Raw genomic sequence first — 19,043 nt, 5'->3', positions numbered from 1 at the left:
CCATAAATTCCACAAGTTTATGCTTTCTCAAGGCTACAAACATAGTGAGTTCGATCACTGTCTATATACAAAGAAGGCTAAGGATGGCAGTTGGTTGATCCTTATTTTGTATGTGGATGACATGTTGATTGCTGGCAAGCACTTGGAAGAAATTTCAGCTTTGAAGTCAAAGATGGCAAAATCGTTTGACATGAAAGACATGGGTGAGGCAAGTCATATACTTGGTATGCGCATTGAGAGAGACAGATCAAAGAAGTTGATTTGGTTATCTCAAACAGAGTATATTGACAAGGTTTTGCAACATTTCAATATGGAGAAGGGAAAGGCACTGAGTGTTCCATTGCCACCATATGTGAAACTTAGCAAACAAGATTGTCCTGTGTCTGAGGAAGAACAGGCTGAAATGGATAAGATTCCATATGCATCTGCAGTGGGTAGTTTGATGTATGCAATGATTGCTACTCGCCCAGACATGGCATTTGCAGTGGGAGTAGTAAGTCGATACATGTCAAACCCAGGCAAGAAACATTGGGAGGCAGTGAAAGGAATATTGAGATACTTGAAAGCTACAAAGAGTATGCGTATATGCTATGGGAGTCAGGAGCTAAGTGTAAAGGGTTTTACAGACTCAGATTATGCAGGTGACTTAGACAACCGAAGGTCTACGTCAGGGTATGTCTTTACATTGGCTGGTGGAGCAGTATCATGGCGTTCTAGATTACAAGATTGTGTTACTCAGTCTACTACAGAGGCTGAATATGTTGCAGCATCAGAGGCATGCAAAGAATCAATTTGGCTTAATCGACTAGGAACAGATTTGGGGATCAAAGAAGAGATGCCTGTGTTATATTGTGATAGTCAAAGTGCTATACAATTGGCTCGCAATCCAGTTTATCACTCAAAGACAAAGCATGTGGATGTGAAGTATCATTTCATCAGGGAAATGCTCGAGGATAAGCAACTTCAGCTTGTCAAAGTTCACACCACAGAAAATCCTGTTGATCTACTTACAAAAGGACTTCCCTCAGAGAGCTTTGCGCATTTTTTCAAGCAGTTAGGTGTAGGGTAGTACATCACTTCTCTACATCTCTTGTATATTAGCTTGTATAGTAGCTTGTATAGTAGCTTCTCTCACACTTAAAGTACGACATTGGACTTTAAGTGGGAGGTTGTTGGGGTATAAAGCCCAATGTGGTCGCCCAGGTAAGTGGGCAGGCCGCCACGTATGTACACATATTCTTTTGTTAAAACCTAATAAGAACTCACTATGCTCTACACATTACAGTAGAGCGAGTTCACCATATCGTCGTGCTCTTCTTCTCGCACTCTCTCTCACGTCGCACTTCCGCTCGTACTCCTTCAATTTTTGGTGAGCACTTTTTAGGAATCAAGCAAGAATATTCCTAAAAATATTGTCTCTTCCTCCTTCTCTATCTCTCTTGTGCAATTTTGCTAGTCTCCGCTCCTTTTTCTTCTCTCTATCTCTGAGAGAGAGAGAGAGAGAGAGAGAGAGAGAGAGGGAGAGAGAGAGACGGTAGAGATAGGCAATGAGTTAATAGGGAGGTTAAGACATGGACAAAGATATACCACCTTTCAAATTGTTTCAAAAACAACAAAGACAAGGGTACTTGAAAGAACAACATCCATTAATCATAGAAAAGTTACATTTTATTGCACTTGCACTACATAGGCAAGAAGCATTCATCTTCTGGAAGGCTCGAGAGTCGCAGTAGTGCTGTCCTCAAGTGGAAAAAGAAGATTCACCACGTTCCCTAGCTGCTGCATCATTCTCTCCTCATCCTCCTCTGTGATGAGCCCAATCTTCTTCCAGCAAGAGAAAGAGAATTGTCCCTTCTCGTTCAACCTGAGCAAGGACCGCATATTGAGGTCTGTGCAGCAATGATAGAGGCAATACACATTGACTATTGCCTTTAGGGCCTCCTTAAACTATTCGGCTCCATACAATACCTCTCTGTTTGGAATGGATTCCATGGCATCCCACACAAACTTGATTCTATTCTCAAGATCGTCGGTCATCGTGAAAAGAAAGAGAAGTGTGCCACGTTAGGTAGTGAACGGTTTCACAAAAATAATACAAGCAATACCAGTTTATAGAAATTGTGGGAATATTAAATTATTGATTTATTCACGATGTGACACATAAAAAACCACCTTCCAAATTTTAAAATTGTTTGAAAAAAACTGCACAACAATGCATCAAAATGGGCCATCATAAGATAAAGTTAGACCCTGGTAGTATTGTCCATTTTGTGAACTGACATACAGAAATTTGGAAATGGAAAATGTTGTGCATCCATGCTTGGATAGGTCCTGCCTCGGCCCAATGCCCTTAATATATCAACATCTGTCAAAATTGGTTGATGGATAAACATGTTCTCATTTTAGATTAAACCTAGCACATGTAGATAGATAAAATAAAAATGTTTATATGCAAGATATGGTGTTTGCTTTGTCACCCGTTCCATGAAGTCTGGACATGTGCACAATGGCTGGTTGCAAATACAAACATTGTACAACCCGACATGACCATCTTCACTTTTGACTTTTGGTCTCTACTTTGAAGACCTCATGAACACCATCTACCCCAGATATCTCTTCTACGACCTTAGCTCTCAGCGCTAGCGCTAGATTGATCTTGCGAACAGCATCCTCGAAAATGGAAGTCTGGTACTGTACACGCACACCATCTTGCCTTGTGGCTCGTGCACTACCTTTAGGAGTGAATGTATCTTTTTACTTGAAAGGAGAATTGGTTGTATTTTGTGCAAGAACATCCAACATTATAGTAGAGATTCCTTCTTTCCACAAGATCACCATTGTAAGCCCTTGGAATCTCTGTAACTTGTTTCACTTGTTGTATTTGCATTAAAAGCATTGTCAATGTGCCCGTCTTTTCGGCCTGCAGAAGTTTTTGTCTTGTACTCTTTTTGAAGCTATTTGAAATCAAAACTTGAGGCGGGGTGCAAAGATCTACTAGATCCTTTTGAGCAAAGTGCACCTCTGACGGACTATCCACAATGGCAATGGGAGTCGTGCTAGGTTAGCCTACATAGTGTGCTTGATGGGACACATTGACTTTATAAAAGTTGTTCATCCAATATATAGATGATTTCACCCAAATTGTTGAGCGTCCTTTCAAGAGGAAAACTCATTTTAATATCACCAACTTCGATCAGTGCATCTAAAGCTGTAAATTGCATTGGATAAATTATTTCTAGAAAAAATGATTCAGATATTATAAATTTACCATTGTAAAAAGGATAAGAAAGTTCTTAACAATAAAGAACATGTCATAATAATAAGCCAAACAAGTAATTAAGCATAAGATCTCATTATGGCAACTGACAGATTATTTATATACTCACGTCTAATAATATAACCGTTATAAATTTAAATTTAATAATATATTAATATTTCAACAAATTTATTTATTAAAAAATTTTAAAAACATATAATTTTAAAAATATTTAGTAAAAATATATTAAACTCGTTTAATATTTTTGCGTGTGTGTGTGCGCACATGAATATGCGTGTGTGTGTGTGTGTGACAAGCGCATGCGCACACACGTGCACGTGAGTGCACACACACACACACACACACACACTCGGTGTGAGTGCATGTGTGTATGTGTGTGCGCGCACACGTGTGTGTGTGTGGGAGGGGAGGCGACATGCATGCGCCACATGCTGCCATGCGGTGGCGTGTGGCCCCGCGCCCCTTCTCCATGCGCCAAGGGAAAGTGGTTGACCACGTAGCCACGTAGGCATCCATGTGGCCATGTGGTTTGTCACTGGGCCGTTGGGTGGCACGTGGCCCAAGGACCACGCGCAGCCCAATGGCCCTTGGCGCACGAGGACCATGTCCCTATGTGCCAAGCGCCAAGGGGCCACGCGGGGTCACACGTCACCGCGTGGCAGCATGCGGCACATGTGTGTGTGTGTGTGTGTCATGTGTGTGTGTGTGTGTGTGTGTGTGTGGGGGGGGGGGGGAGGCATACGTAGGCCACACGCTGCCACGCGATGGTGGGTGGCCCCAAGTCACCCAACGGCCTAGTGACAGACAACGTGTACCATCGTCCACCGCAGATGGTACATGTGGCATGCCACGGTGGCCATAACGCTACCACGTCATCAGCGTGGCATCCATGTGGCATGCCACGTGTACCTTCGGTTGACGAGGTACACATGGTGGAACACGTGACCTCTTTTCTGGAGCCACGTGTCGTACCACATGTACCATCGCCCAGTGGTAGTACACATGGCATGCCACCTGCCACGATGCTGCCAACGTGGCAGTGGGGGACCCACCGTGGCATGCACATGTATCGTTGGCTACTAATGATACACGTGGTAGACCACGTGACCATGAGGCGGTTTGGGTGGCCGCCTCGTGGCGAGTGCTTTATTTTTGGGAGCTTCTGATTTGGAGCTTTTCTTAAAAGATTTAGGTCTTTTCAAGTTGTGGACAGAATTTGGAAAAATCTTGTACAATTTTCTTTTACTTTTCAATTTCATGAGATGACTTTTTATTTCTTATAGTATTAACCTTCACTTTCTTAATTTATGTTCAAACTTCCAATTTCCACCAATTTCCCATTGCACCTCCGAATGTTTTAGCGTAAAGTAATGAAATGTTTTTGTTTCCCAAATTGTGGTGACTTTGATGAACTCCAAAAAAAAAAACAATATAGTCCCCATATTTCAAAGGATAGATTTTCAAGCTATAGGTCACCCAATAATAAATGCATTTCTTTAAAATATACATATGATGTGATCTCAAGTGTTGATCTAGTGGAACATATGCATCAAAGTTGGTAGCATGGCATTGGGTTAAAAAATCCAAAGAAGCCATGGCTTGATAGTAATATTGATTACAAAGAGAAAATTTGTCTGTGTACTTACATAACCTGTGTACTTACATAACCGTAGCTTCAGATGCTCTTTGTTTTAAGAGGAAACGTAATCACCAAGGTTGGAGTCATCATCATTAATACACTTACTTTTTCATCCATTATATGCAGTATAGGGTGGTTACAATGCAGGTCTTTTCACCTCTAAAGACACAAAATTTAGGAAATAAATTCTCGTGTAGGTATGCAAAGCAAAAAAATGGAGATCTATCATGTTAAGGTGGCAAACAAGGGGTGAGCAGTGTCCAGAGATATGCACAAAAATCTATTAAAGAGATAGGTATGGAGTGAGATTGGAATTCCATTTTCAAGATTTACCATGTAAATTCACTATGGGATGCACTTGAAGATGATTCTTTCTCCACTTTTAAAGGCAAGGGCATGAGAAAATCCCTCATTTATCTAGTTGAAGGCAAATATATTTCTCTTTTAGAGGGGACCTTAAACTTATTTATTAAAAAAGACTTATTGTGGTAGATCTTTAAGCGATACTCATTGCCATTGAATGTTTAGATTCATCTTTCCTTGAGGTGAAAAGAAACAATTAAAACACAAAATCGTATTAATGCTAGTAACCCACATTTAAAGCTTAATTGAAGCTGGTTAGTTCCAAATACTTTCTAGCATTTCTCGGACATTTCTTATTTGTTGGTGTATTATTTAAAGCTAATTGAGGCTGGTTAGTTCCAAACACTTTCTAGCATTTCTTGGACATTTCTTATTTGTTGGTGTATTTTGATTGTTTGTTAGAGGGCTAGAAAGGGCAAACCACCCCACTATACAAGGTATAAAATTATATGAGAATTTATTAGGTAGGACAATACATAAAGATGCTGCAGAGTCAAAGCCTAAGATTTTTGAACTAAAGTCACAAGTCCATGTCTTACACTTGTCTTACATGTATACATCTCCTTTCATATGTATGAAATGATGGTAATCATAGCTTGTTTATCTCGGCATTCAAGTTCTATTACACTATGTATGTTTTCAATATTTTGTTTTTAATTTTTCTAGAACTACATCAGGTGATCAAACCATTAGTAGCTAGAGTGGCATGCAATGTCATTTTCATTGCAACTATCAACAACTTACTTTTTAAAGCCATACTAACAAGTGTAAGTGGAGATATTATATTGACTCAGCAAATAATGAACAACAAACCTTAAGTACTACATGTGACTTTAGGAGAAAACACTCCCCAAAAGGTGGTGTATAACTCATAAGCAAAAGTCCTTGTTTATCTTTATCTAGTAGATTCATCCAAAGGTAGCAGTCTATTTTTCCCTAGATAGAACCACCCAAGCAATTGATGTAGTGCATTTTTCCATTCTTTAGTTTTTGAGTTGGCATCATACAAGAATTAATGCAAAGGTTATCTCCCCAAAAGCTAGTAGCCCTTCCTTAATCAACCACAATTTTTGACACACACATCCATTTTGCAAAGGTGTGATGAGGATGAGAGAGAGAGAGAGAGAGAGAGAGAGAGAGAGAGAGAATTAGACCAAATTACTTACACATGATAAACATGATCGGGATGTAATTTTTTTGTAGGCTAATAAGGAAAATGTCTTTAAACTCAATAGAAAGGTAGGTTTTTTACCCTTTTTCCTACCACGGGATCAAATGGTTTCACATGTACAAGAAAAAAGGTTAGTTTGTTTGATAACATTAATTTCTCCCAAGTTGATTTTTTTAAAAAACTCTGCTCTTGCTACCTACCTTCATGTTTAAGTTGTTGGCCACATTGGCCACAATATAGTAGGAATGTTTGAAGTGAAGAGATCAATCAAGCAAGGTTGCCTGCTTATCCCTACTACCCTTTGCATCTGGTTCACATCCACTTGTATCTTTACATCTCCTATTTTGAAAATGAACAAATATGATTGGAAAGATTTTTACAGCTTATTAACTAGCTCCTATGAAAAAATAACACAAGAAACACAGGTTGATGGTAGTGGGGTGAAATGGGAATGGGTGGTAAGACCCTAGGATCTATGTGGCATTGGGATATTGAGCTTCAAACTACGCTCAAATTAAGTCATGTGTTCAAAGCTAGTAGTATCCTTAGCAAATCAAAGGCAAGATAAAGTAGAACCCTTCTCTCGGGGATGCTAAAATTTATGAGAAAATTCTAGCTCCAAGTAGGACTTTTGAAAGCTAGGGGGATTGCATGGGAGGGACACTCAGAAAAAGCAACAAAGTGGTATCATCACTAGAATGGAGAGAAACCTTCAAATACTTCAAATGCTCCATCTTACATTGTTCCCTTGGCTCTCTAAGTTATGAGGAGGAGCCTTGGATACCTTTTGGAGGGAACTTGGCGAGTAACAAAGGTATCTCCAAGCTACAACATTTCTCGAATGACGACAACTGCTGGTTGAAGGATGTGGACTAATTTGTGGTGTGACATAATTTGAATCTAAAATGAAAGGATAATGATTAGTAAAGTCTTAGAAGTTATGTGCAATTCATAATGTGGAATGGATCAATCTACTCATCAAATTGTGGAGAGTTAATTGTTCAAAAGTATGAACAACATTTGGAAAGTTTAATATGAGCAAGTTCAATGAAGATAATCACTTTGAAGGTGTTGTGGAGCCTATCCCTACTATGAATATTATTTCTACCAAAGGGATTGGCACAAACACTTTGCTCTGGGTGCAAAGTAGCTTTGGAGGATCCCTTACATCTATTTAAAGAATGTCCTTCCTCACATAGTCAATCTGCAAATGAGTACAAAGGACATGGAAGTTATTCTTCTTTTAGAATGGTTTGGTTTTGAGAGGGAGACAATTTCAACACCAAGAAATGCTTGTGTGCACACTGTTGAGCCAGCAGAGGATCACACCCACATTTTTGCTCACACTCATCATTTTGTAACCATTGATTGTAATAAATGTCTTTCCGACATTGATTTTGAATTGAGCCATTCATTAAGTAATGGGACTCAATTGAGTTTCCAGCTTGTAATCCCGAAGTAATTTCACTTGCTGATGTAATTAGTTAGAGATGTTCTCACCTCCAAGGCTGAGGTATATAAGCCAAAGTTTTTGTAACCTAAGGAGATTCAGTTTTTAATCAAAGTGAGTTTTTGAGCGCCGTGACTGTGTCTGAGAGAGAGAGAGAGAGAGAGAGAGAGAGTCTTATCTACTTGCTACGCGAGCTACGGAGCCGCCATTGGAGAAGCGACACCGCCATTGTGTTAGCAACGGCAAGAGCTACGCACTGATACCAAGAGTGCGCGCTATCGGCTTCTATGTGTGGTAAGTTCCTATGAGCTTCGGTGTGAGTTTTCTTCCAACTCGTGTGTTGGAATAGAGCATGCAGCATATCTATAGAACCACAACAAGTAGAGCTACACATTAGTACCATCGGGGTCAAGTTTCGGTCACCTGTATTTTTCGGCCTGTCTTCATACGCGTTTACCGCACGGAGTGGTTATAGGTTGATTTTGCAGTTCAAGTCTTTAGGGTGTTGTTCTTACCTAGTGCATAGACTTCCCCTTGAGTTTGAGATCGATTCAATGATTCTAGATCCTGTTTCGTATAGCACTCGTTCGTAGTACGGATTTCGGTCACTTGCGTATTTTAAAACTTAGATTTGATTTCCTTAGTAGTGATTGTCAGTAGAAGGTCGAGTAGGTGATTTGACACCCACCTAGTTGTTTCCATGCGCCTGCGGGTCAAGCTCCGTCCTCGTCTGACAAATTCTGCTGTTGGTTGAGTTCTCGCTATTTAGCTTCAGCTAGCGGCGTAACCGCCATAACATTTGGCGCCGTTTCCGGGGACGAGAGTCCTAAGTAGGTGACCTTAGACTAATCCTACGAGGTGAGTCGTATAAACTACTTTGTATACTTTAGTTAGAAAAGATCTAGGAGTGGTGGACTCCGAAGATCTCGAGAGATACTAGGAAGTGGGGTATTCCTGGGTCTTCCGTGTTGACAGTATTTTTAGTCTAGCTTAGATTTGTTTGTTGTTTTGTTGGTGTTGAGTAGTTGTTGATAGAAGAAGAATTTGCTAGTCCGTGGGTGGCAATGGATCTCTTTAAAATCACAATTACCAAACCCATTTTTATGATTAGGAATAGCTTAGGTAGGACTTCATTTGATCCTGATCTGGAGCTAGTAATCATTGGAGTATTTGCTTGATATGGTTGATTGCATGTTAGATCACTAAACCGTCGAGTTAGTAGTGAAACTTGCAACAAACAAAAGTCAGAGAAATTTTCTGTGTATCTGAGAGCTGCTGAGCACCTGAGAAAGCTTTAGGAAGGATTCTGTGCCAAAAAACTAGAGATCTGCAACTTTAGACATCATACGCGTATAATGTCTAAATGACCAAACAGAGACCAAAACAAAAATTTTGACTTTACCAGAGTGTTCAAAAGGGGGTTATACCCTAATTTCAACTTAAAACAAGAGCGTTAACACTCAAAGAAACCCAAAAAGACAAGTCGGAGTCCAAGAAACGCAAAGAAGAGGAAATGTTGGATTCAGATCTTGTTTTTACATTCAAACCTGACAAAAACACTTGAAACTCAATTATAAACATTGGAGAAGGCTTAAAACCAAGAATAGTCAAAATCGGGGACAAAAGACATCATACGCGTATAATGTCTTTTAGCACATCCACTACTTATTTTTGATATCTGACCTGACAAGATTGTTACAAACACTGTAGAAAGCAAAAATATCAAGTCTTGACCCAAATTGATGAAAAAGACATCATACGCGTATGATGTCTTTTACCTAATTTTGGACATATTTTGATACTTTGCCAACACAGATCCATTGTAATAGCTGTCTAGAGGTTATATTTCAAGTTTCATCCCATTTGGATCACAATTGACCCAAAAAACAAGTCAAAAGCGGAAAGTTGCCAAGAAAAGCCTAAATTAGCCATAACTTGCTCAAACAGAGTTCAAACTGAATTTTGTGAGTGGAAAGAGCATAAGGGGGCTACTGAGAGTGAGCATAACCAAAATAGTCCAAATCTGTGAAAAAAGACATCATACGCGTATAATGTCTTTTTCAGCATAACTGCAACAAAATTCTCACTTGATGAAACAGAAGTTGTCCAACTGACAAGATTAAACAATTGACCAAGTATCAATCAGTTCGGATCAATTCTGACCACAAAAACTTGGGAAAACAAATTGCCGAGACGGAAAAGTTAAAGTCCTTTAGGGGAATTGATGAATTTGAGATCGGGCAGGAACCTCCAGAATAACCAACCAAAACAAGGGGAACCAGCAAGTGTCATATCAACCGAGGGAAGTGTAAACCAAAGTTGGGTGCAACCATTAGAGCCGATCTTTGAAAGAAGTGTCACTGATACTTCTTCGGAGAGATCTTACGAGATTTTCACCGAACACGTGGAACACCTGAACCTGAACAACAGAGAAAATATGGCAGCAGGATCATCAAACCCTTCCGCCACAATGAAGCTATTGTTCATAAAATATCAGTACGACAATGAGCAAGGTGCCAAGATCTACAAGGATGGAATGGACCGCTATTGTGTGAAGATAGAAGATAGACCTAGTGAGTTCAAGGACTTAGTGCCTGTGAGCTATAGCGGAGATAGATATCTAGATGACAAGGGTACCATGTACTTGGTAGTCCTAAACCCTAACATTGTGGACAAGTGGGGTTTGATGGGTACCAAAGCCAAAGTAGATGAAGAACTTGAGGAGAAAGCACCAATAATGAACTTCCCTGATGCGAGGTTAAGAAGAGAGAATGAAACTACAAGGATCAACACTGATAACATCTATGTGGGGCTATACAAATATAATAATAGGGAGCAAGATCTCTATTATAGATGTGAAGAACCCTACACCGGAGAGTTGACAGACCAAAAAAGACTTTATGTCTTTACCTACACAGAGGGATCGGAAGTGAAAATTTCCGCTTACGACAAGTATGGGAGGCAATACTCAACAATGGGCAAGAAAGAATTAGAAGGATATACATACTTTGGGGGACCACTACATCAGTATTATGTTACTTCTAGCTCACAAAGACCAGCACCAACAAATGGAGTGCAAAACTCAATGACAACAGGAGGACAAAGAACTCAGGTTGTTGACTCTTTCAGCCAACCTCCGTACTCGAAGCTTGGACCAATGGGATCATTACATTCCAGAGAGTCAATGGATACGAATCGAGGTAGTGCAGTTCCAATCCACACATATACCACTCCAGGTCCAAGGTTCGAAGCGGAACCATCACATTTACCTCCTAGTAGTAGATTCAGGGCAGGGGAACCGACAAGGGTAACCCATGAAGTCCATGATGCTAGAGAAGGCTTTAGCCAAGACACAGGAGCAATGAGATTGGTAGCCGACCATAGACGCATGAGACCATCTCAAGTAGCGAAGTGTATGCCAAAGAAGTATGGTGGTTTAGGAGATCCGTATGCCCATGTGTCACTCTTTAAGCAAGTCTTAAGAGCTGAGCAGATAACAGATTTCCATACACAATACGAGGGATTTGGTCTTACTCTAGAAGGTACGGCATTGACATGGTTTCAACCACTGAACATAGGGGGATTCCAGGACATTGACCATTTGATAAGAGAGTCTGCTGAGGAATTCTCAAAACGAGGGATTAAGCACAATACGGTCTCACAAATATATGCTTTTAAACAGAGAGAACACGAAAAAGTGAAGGAAGCTTCACTTCGCTTCAAACAATACATTGAGAGATGTCCAGTACGTGAACGACCACAAGATGACAGACTATCTATTCTCTTTATTGAGGGACTGAGGAACGACACTCTCAAGAAGGACTTGCACTTGAAAGCTTGTACAAGTTTCGAGCAAGTAACGAGAGAAGCATTGTACTTAGTGGATAACTGTACGGTTTATGGAGAGGTGTCAGCGGATACAGATTTTGCATCCAGTAGCTCTTCCTCCGTAGCGAGCGAGACTACCACTAAAAAGAATGTTCAAACAACAACCATGCCAAATGTAGAGCAAATGATAGAAGATGCTCTAAAAAGGATGGCACCATACCAAAAACCATTGCCAAAACCACTGAAATGGTGTGCTATTGAACAAAAATGGACAAACCATCCAATAGAGGAGTGCTATTACAACAAAGGGTATGTAAGGGAGCGTCAGTATGTACCTCCTGCTCAATTAGCACCACCTCAAGTACATCCAGTACCTCGATACCCAACGGGAAATGTACCAGGACCTATGGGGATAGAAAGACCGCAACCGGTATTGGGACAACAACCACCTTTACCAGGAGCAAGACCAGTGGGCATTAGATATGCACCAACCTTAGAGAATCAGGAAGAACAAGCCCTAGTGCTTGTTCAAGCCTATTATGAAGAATCTGGTGCACACATGTCTCCAATTGTGTATTACCCACCAGAAGAACCCAAACAACCAGAACCATGGGGCATGATTGGGAATGTTGGAACACCAACAGTTACAAGTGCTTCTGATGAAGAGAGATACAATTTGGACGCAAGAACATTGATGTTCATAGCTCATGGAGGGTTAACAGGACAAAGACCATCCTATCCACAAAGGACGAATCAAGTGGGACCAAGACCAGCACTAGGACCCTGTTACAAGTGTGGAGGTGACCATCTGATGAATGTTTGTCCACATACGGAGATCATTAGAATTAACGCTTATTGCACTGAGTGTGGGGTTACTCACTTCATTGAGGATTGTTCAAAGAATCCAAACAAAGTGCAAAAGACGACATTGAATATGCTAGAAACTATTCCTACCAGCAGTGGATCTGAAAATGAAACTCTGATACCAACGCAAGTTGTTACTAGAGCTCAAGCTAAGAAAACCACTAGAGAACCTGAGAATGGAAAGTTAGCGACTGAAGTGGTTAGTCAAGGACCGCGGAGTCAGAGAAACACATGGAAAGCTAGAAAAGCACGCATGAAGTTGAGAAAAGAACGTGAAGACGCTATTTTAGCTGAGGAACTAAAGCGAACGAAAGATAGATTAGAAAAACTTGAGAGTCAAAACGGGAAATGAGAGATGAGCCCGGAAAGAACGAAACAAAAGAGTATCAAAGAAACAACGAGCTTAAGCTCAGGGGGATCAGTGCTAGTCGACAAAGTACACGAACCATTGGACGCACTGATGAAAGCTTACGAAGCTAGGTTAAAGAACAACCAAACACAAGAATAGAGGTGGATGACATACCCAAACGCGGAATTGGAAAAGCAGAGACTTGAAATGTGCCAGAGAATGATCGAGACTGCACAAGCCTTATTAGAACCACCAAAAGAAACAATGAATTGTGGAATGGAAAACCCAATTCAGCAAGAGACTGTCGTTTCACGGGTAGCTGAAAAGACTCCCAGTGCACAAAAGCCTGAAAATACACACAAGGATGACCGCATAGTATTGAACACAACCGATCAGGAGATAGAGAGTTTTCATCCAGTCATACCGAGGTCTTACAGAAGAGATGAGGATTACAATGAATTTTGGAAACAAGTGAGAGAGGCAAACTTTGCAAACGAGCTAAGTTGCCAAGCTAATCAGACAAATTGGGAAAAGGACATCAGGAACCCTCCCATAGTGGAATTTGAGGCAGGATCTCAAGTGGACTTGGATCTGCAATCTTACTGGGGAGATGGGGGCTCTGTTAGAACAATGGAGAGCAAACCTCACTCACTGAAAACCTTACCTTCATACTTAGGAGAGTATGAAGCAAAATCCGAGATTAGAGCACTTCCCTCACAAAGAATTTCATCAGAAAAAGTCATGGACTCGCAAGGATTGATAGAGATCTTGTCAACACCAGTGACATGCACTATCACTCTAGCTGAGCTTTTGAGGCTAAGACCACATATGTGGACCACTGTAGGAAAATGCTTGGAGAAATTTGGGATAAAAGACCCAACATCGAGACTGCAAGAGGGTATACAAGAGCTGAGCAAACCACAAAAGAATGCTAAGCCTGTACCCTTAAACAAGGTCGGAGAGTATTGCGAAGGTGAAGAGGGGAATACAACCTTACCAGTTGAATTCCAAGGCGTGAACACGATGGCAATACTAGATAGCGGAGCTGGGGTAGCCATTGCTACAAAAGAAATCTGGAAAAAATGGGGGAAACCAGCAATAAGGAAGACTAGGTTGAAACTCCAATTAGCAGATGGACACATGGAGAAACCTATGGGGTTATTAGAGAAAGTTATAGTGACTTCTTGCGGCATTGAATACGAACATACTTTTGCTATTGTCGATTTTGGCAAGGAGAATAACTATGATATCATACTGGGAAGACCATTCATGAGACAGTTGAAAATGGTCCAGGAATGGGGCTACGATCACATATACCTGAGAAATATGGAAACCACTACACGTGTGAACCTGAAAGACCATAGCTACAAAGATGTGAACCGAACACCGGTGGAGGAGTTTGATTCAGCTACTTTGGCGGGATCCGAATTTCCAGCCTGGTTAGGTAAGCCCAAGGAGTTATGGATGTGTGGAGCCTTGAAATGTGGAAGTCTGAGGCGGGAAGAATGTGTTTTAGAAAGGGCTATCGAAGACGAAACTTATATAGGAGAACCCTTTCCAGAGGACACGCTTGAACCATTAGAATGGACACACATTCTAGCAACCCTAGATGTTTGTGCAATTCCGGATGGTCCCACAACGAAATTTTGCGACAAGGACGGGTACGACGTGGTTCCGTACTTCATGTTGAGAACTGTACTCGAAAAAGAAACTGAAAAGAACGATACACTGGAAAAGGAAGATGAAGAAGAGGTGTTTCACGACATTCCCGATCATCCAGAGTGGGGAAATGAAGCAGACAACGAGTCAACGGACAATTCAAGCGGAAACGAAGAAACTATAACGGATGTCCGATTTTATGATTTTCCGAACCAAACTAAACAACGCCAGAAACGCTATAGAGCAAAGAAAAAAACAAAGGGGGTTAGAACCAATCCGATGCCTAGAATAAGAGGAAAAAATCAATCCCTAATGCTAGTAAAGGCGGAAGATTGTGTTAAGGACAAGGTTTCTGGAAGAATGAGAGGCAATGATCAAAAGAGCTTACGAAAAAACAAAAGAGGCTCAAGAAATCAAGTTCAAAGGAATGGAACGAAAACAGAAACAGAAAAATCAGAAAAGAACAAGCGCAACAGAGAACACACGGAGTCCAAGTTAGAACGTAGAAACAAGTACAGAGAGCTCAAGAAAACTCTGAAAGAAGTTTGGACGACAGAAATTGAGAGTGGAGAGGACGAAAACGCCAAAATCAAGGAAAACATGGATGTTCCCTCTCACTATAGGAAATTCACAATAGAGGATAGGAAGGTGGTATTAACCCAACCTATTCGAGAGAGAAGGGAGAACGAATCTTATGACGGACCGGAGGATGCAAAAAAAGTTGATATAGCAGCTCCAGGTGAGACACCTAAACCGGTGTACATAGCCACAGATTTGTCTCCAGGCGAGGAAGAGAGACTTTTGAGTCTTCTCAGAGAGTACAGGGATGTGTTTGCATGGTCTTATAAGGACTTAAAGGGAGTTGACCCATCGATATGCCAACACACAATCCCACTGAAACAAGACGCAAAGCCTAGCAGACAGAGACCATACACATATAATGATACATTTGCTAAGCGAATCAAAGAAGAGATAGATAAGCTAATGGAAGCTGAATTCATATACGAGATTGAACACACCGATTGGGTATCTCCAATTGTGGTAGTACCCAAGAAGAACGGAAAACTCCGAGTGTGTGTCAACTTAAAGAAAGTGAATTCTACAACAATCAAGGACAATTATCCCCTGCCGATAACTGATCATGTTCTAGAGCGTGTATCAGGGAAAACAGCATACTCCTTTCTTGATGGTTTTTCAAGATATAACCAGCTAGCCATAGCACTGGAAGATCAACATAAAACAGCTTTTGCAACGGAGTGGGAAATTTATGCTTATCGGGTTATGCCTTTTGGTCTAACCAATGCTCCCGCAACCTTCCAGAGGCTGATGACGCATGCTTTCAAAGAATACTTTAGGTTGTTTCTAGAAATATACATGGATGACTTATGTGTACATTCTCTTCTGAGAGATGAGCATCTAGAACACCTAAGAAAATTATTTGAGAAATGTATGACATATCGCATTTGTCTCAATCCTGAGAAATGTGTGTTTATGGTCCGACAGGGTAGAATTCTGGGACATATTGTCTCACAAAACGGAATATCCACGGATTTAGAGAAGATAAAAGTTATAGTGGATATGCCTAGACCAACCAATGCGAAACAAGTACACAGCTTTATGGGACATTGCGGATATTATAGACGATTCATTTACATGTACGCTATAATAGGCCAACCACTTTACAGGCTAATAGTGAACTTTGAATGGACAGAGGAGTGTGAGGAATTGTTCAAGAAATTGAAAGAGGCACTCATTACTGCTCCAGTCTTGAAATCACCAGATTGGGAGAAGATATTCCATGTGCATATAGATGCTTCGGCATATGCAATAGGATGCATTCTGGCTCAGCCAGAAGAAGGAAACATGGATTTTCCTATCTGTTACGCCAGTCGACAGCTCAACAATGCAGAGAAGAATTACACCACAACAGAGCGAGAAGGATTAGGAATGATATATGCTGTGAAGAAATTTCGGCATTATCTTCTAGCCAACAAGTTTGTGTTTTTTACGGATCACCAGGCCTTGCTCTACCTAGTGAATAAACCATGCAATACCGGGAGAATAGTGAGATGGTTCATTATCTTACTGGAATTCGACTTCACGGTAGTAGTAAAGAAAGGAAAAACACATCTTAGAGCTGATCATCTTTCGCGATTGACGAATGGAGAAGACCCTATAGGAGTAGATGACGACATGCCAGACGCGTACTTGTTCAACATAGAAATGATACCGAAGTGGTCTCAAAATGTCGTTAATCTATTAACCTATGGAGGAGAGTTTGATAGAAGAGAATACAACCAGAAACATATTGCTATTCAGCAATCCAAGAATCTTCAATTGATTGCAGGAAGGTTGTATCAATTGGGAAATAATCATATTTTACGACTATGCATCAATCCTGAGCAATATAATATATATCTGTGCGAAGCACATGTTCAGGAATGTGCATTTCATTGTTCAAGAAGGAACACATATAGGAATTTGTTACAATTGGGAGTCTATTGGCCAAGAATGAAAGAAAGCGTACATGAATATGTCACTGTATGTATTATATGTTCATCAAAACCGCCTGCAGAGTATTCGACATTATATCAAATAATGATCGCTCCAGAATGGAGTCAGTATATTGTTGAATATCTCACAAATAGAACTTTCCCAGAAGGAACGTCAAAAGCTCGTCAGAAATCTGTAGAGACAGAAGCTAGAGATTACGCTTTAATAGGAGATCAACTCTATAAGAGAGGTAAAGACAACCAGCTTAGGATTTGCGTATCAGAGACTGAGTATGTGATAATCCTAGAGCAAGCTCATGGAGGAGTAGGTGGAGGCCATTTCTCAGGTGATAAGACAGCAAAACTTGTCTTAGCCGCAGGAATATGGTGGCCAACATTACATATGGACGCTGAGCAATACGTTAAACGGTGCGATGATTGTCAGCGGACCAAAGTACCACTTAAAAGAGATGATATGCCGCTTAGACCAATGATGGGGGCAAGAGCTTTTGCAAAATGGGGGATTGATTATGTCGGACCCATTTCACCTCCTGCATATAAGACTCATGCACAATACATCGTTGTGGCTACAGACTATCTAACAAAGTGGGTCGAAGCAAAGGCAACTCAAAAAGCAGATGCCAGGACCACAGCACAATTTCTATATGAATATGTCTTTGTACGATATGGATTGCCAAAAGAAATTGTGAGTGATCGAGGCACACATTTTATAAATGAAGTGATAGAGATTCTTCTAGATGAATTTATGGTAATCCATAGGAAATCAACCCTGTATCATCCACAAGCAAACGGACAAGCTGAAGCAACAAACAAAACCATATGCACGGTCCTTACGAAGATTGTATCTGAGTCGAGAACTGACTGGGACCAGAAGTTGCATTCAACATTATGGGCCTATAGGGTAGCATATAAAACATCAATAGGAACGACCCCATATAACATGGTTTTTGGGCTAAATGCTATCTTACCAATAGAATTCTTGATTTCAACCTTAAGGGTGGCTAAGGATCTAGAGTGGACAGGGCACGAGCTTTCTGATAGAATAGATGACCTGGAAAAGCTAGATGAGCTTCGCCTAAAAGCAGTAGCTTCTATCTACGCTCAAAAAAGGCGACAAAAAGAATTTTTTGATAAGCATGTGCGGACTAAAGAGTTTAAGGTTGGGGACTATGTCCTAGTTTACACTCTGAAACAGCATGCTAAGAAGCTTAAAAAGCGAGGGATGGGACCTCTGGTGATTAAAGATCTATCACCAAGTGGAGCCGTCAAGCTTGCTACATTAGACGGAGAAGAAATGCCCAATTGGATTAGTGGATGCAGAGTGAAAAAGTATCTTTTGCCGCTAACCCAAGACATGCTTCTCAAAATACATCAAGAAAAGCTACGTGTCCAGAAAAAGAAAAAGATTGTGGAGGAAGCGCAAGCCGAGGCGAAGGAAAGAATGGAGAAAAGAAGACTACTGCGTCAGAAACAGCGCAATGAAGGAGCAATACGAATAAACGCAGTCAGTATAACAGAAATGGATAATGACAAAGAAGAACCCATCATTGAATGCAAAGTAGGAACCAACCAAATCAAAGCCAGAGCACTATTGGATTCAGGAGCTCAAGCTAACCTACTTTCACTCAGTTTATATAGACAATTGACAAATGACACTAAACTACAAACTTCCAAGCAAAAGTTAAAGAGTTACTCTGAGCATTCAATCAAAACTGTCGGATGCACAGTTTTACATATCCAGATTAACCAGTATGTGTATCCTCATATGTTTTACGTGGTTGAAGACCAAGCTACACAACATCCATTATTGCTAGGACAACCATGGCAAAAGCAATACAATGCAATGATTGACTGGAGTTCTGAATCAGTGTTTATCAAATACGAAGGTGAAAGTCAATCAGTTAAGTTCACCAAAGGAGCAGAGCCAACT

Source organism: Adiantum capillus-veneris, chromosome 20, assembly GCF_014529385.1.
Source record: "Adiantum capillus-veneris isolate H3 chromosome 20, ASM1452938v2, whole genome shotgun sequence".
Classification (NCBI taxonomy): domain Eukaryota; kingdom Viridiplantae; phylum Streptophyta; class Polypodiopsida; order Polypodiales; family Pteridaceae; genus Adiantum; species Adiantum capillus-veneris.
Note: the sequence above shows the minus strand (reverse complement) of the source record.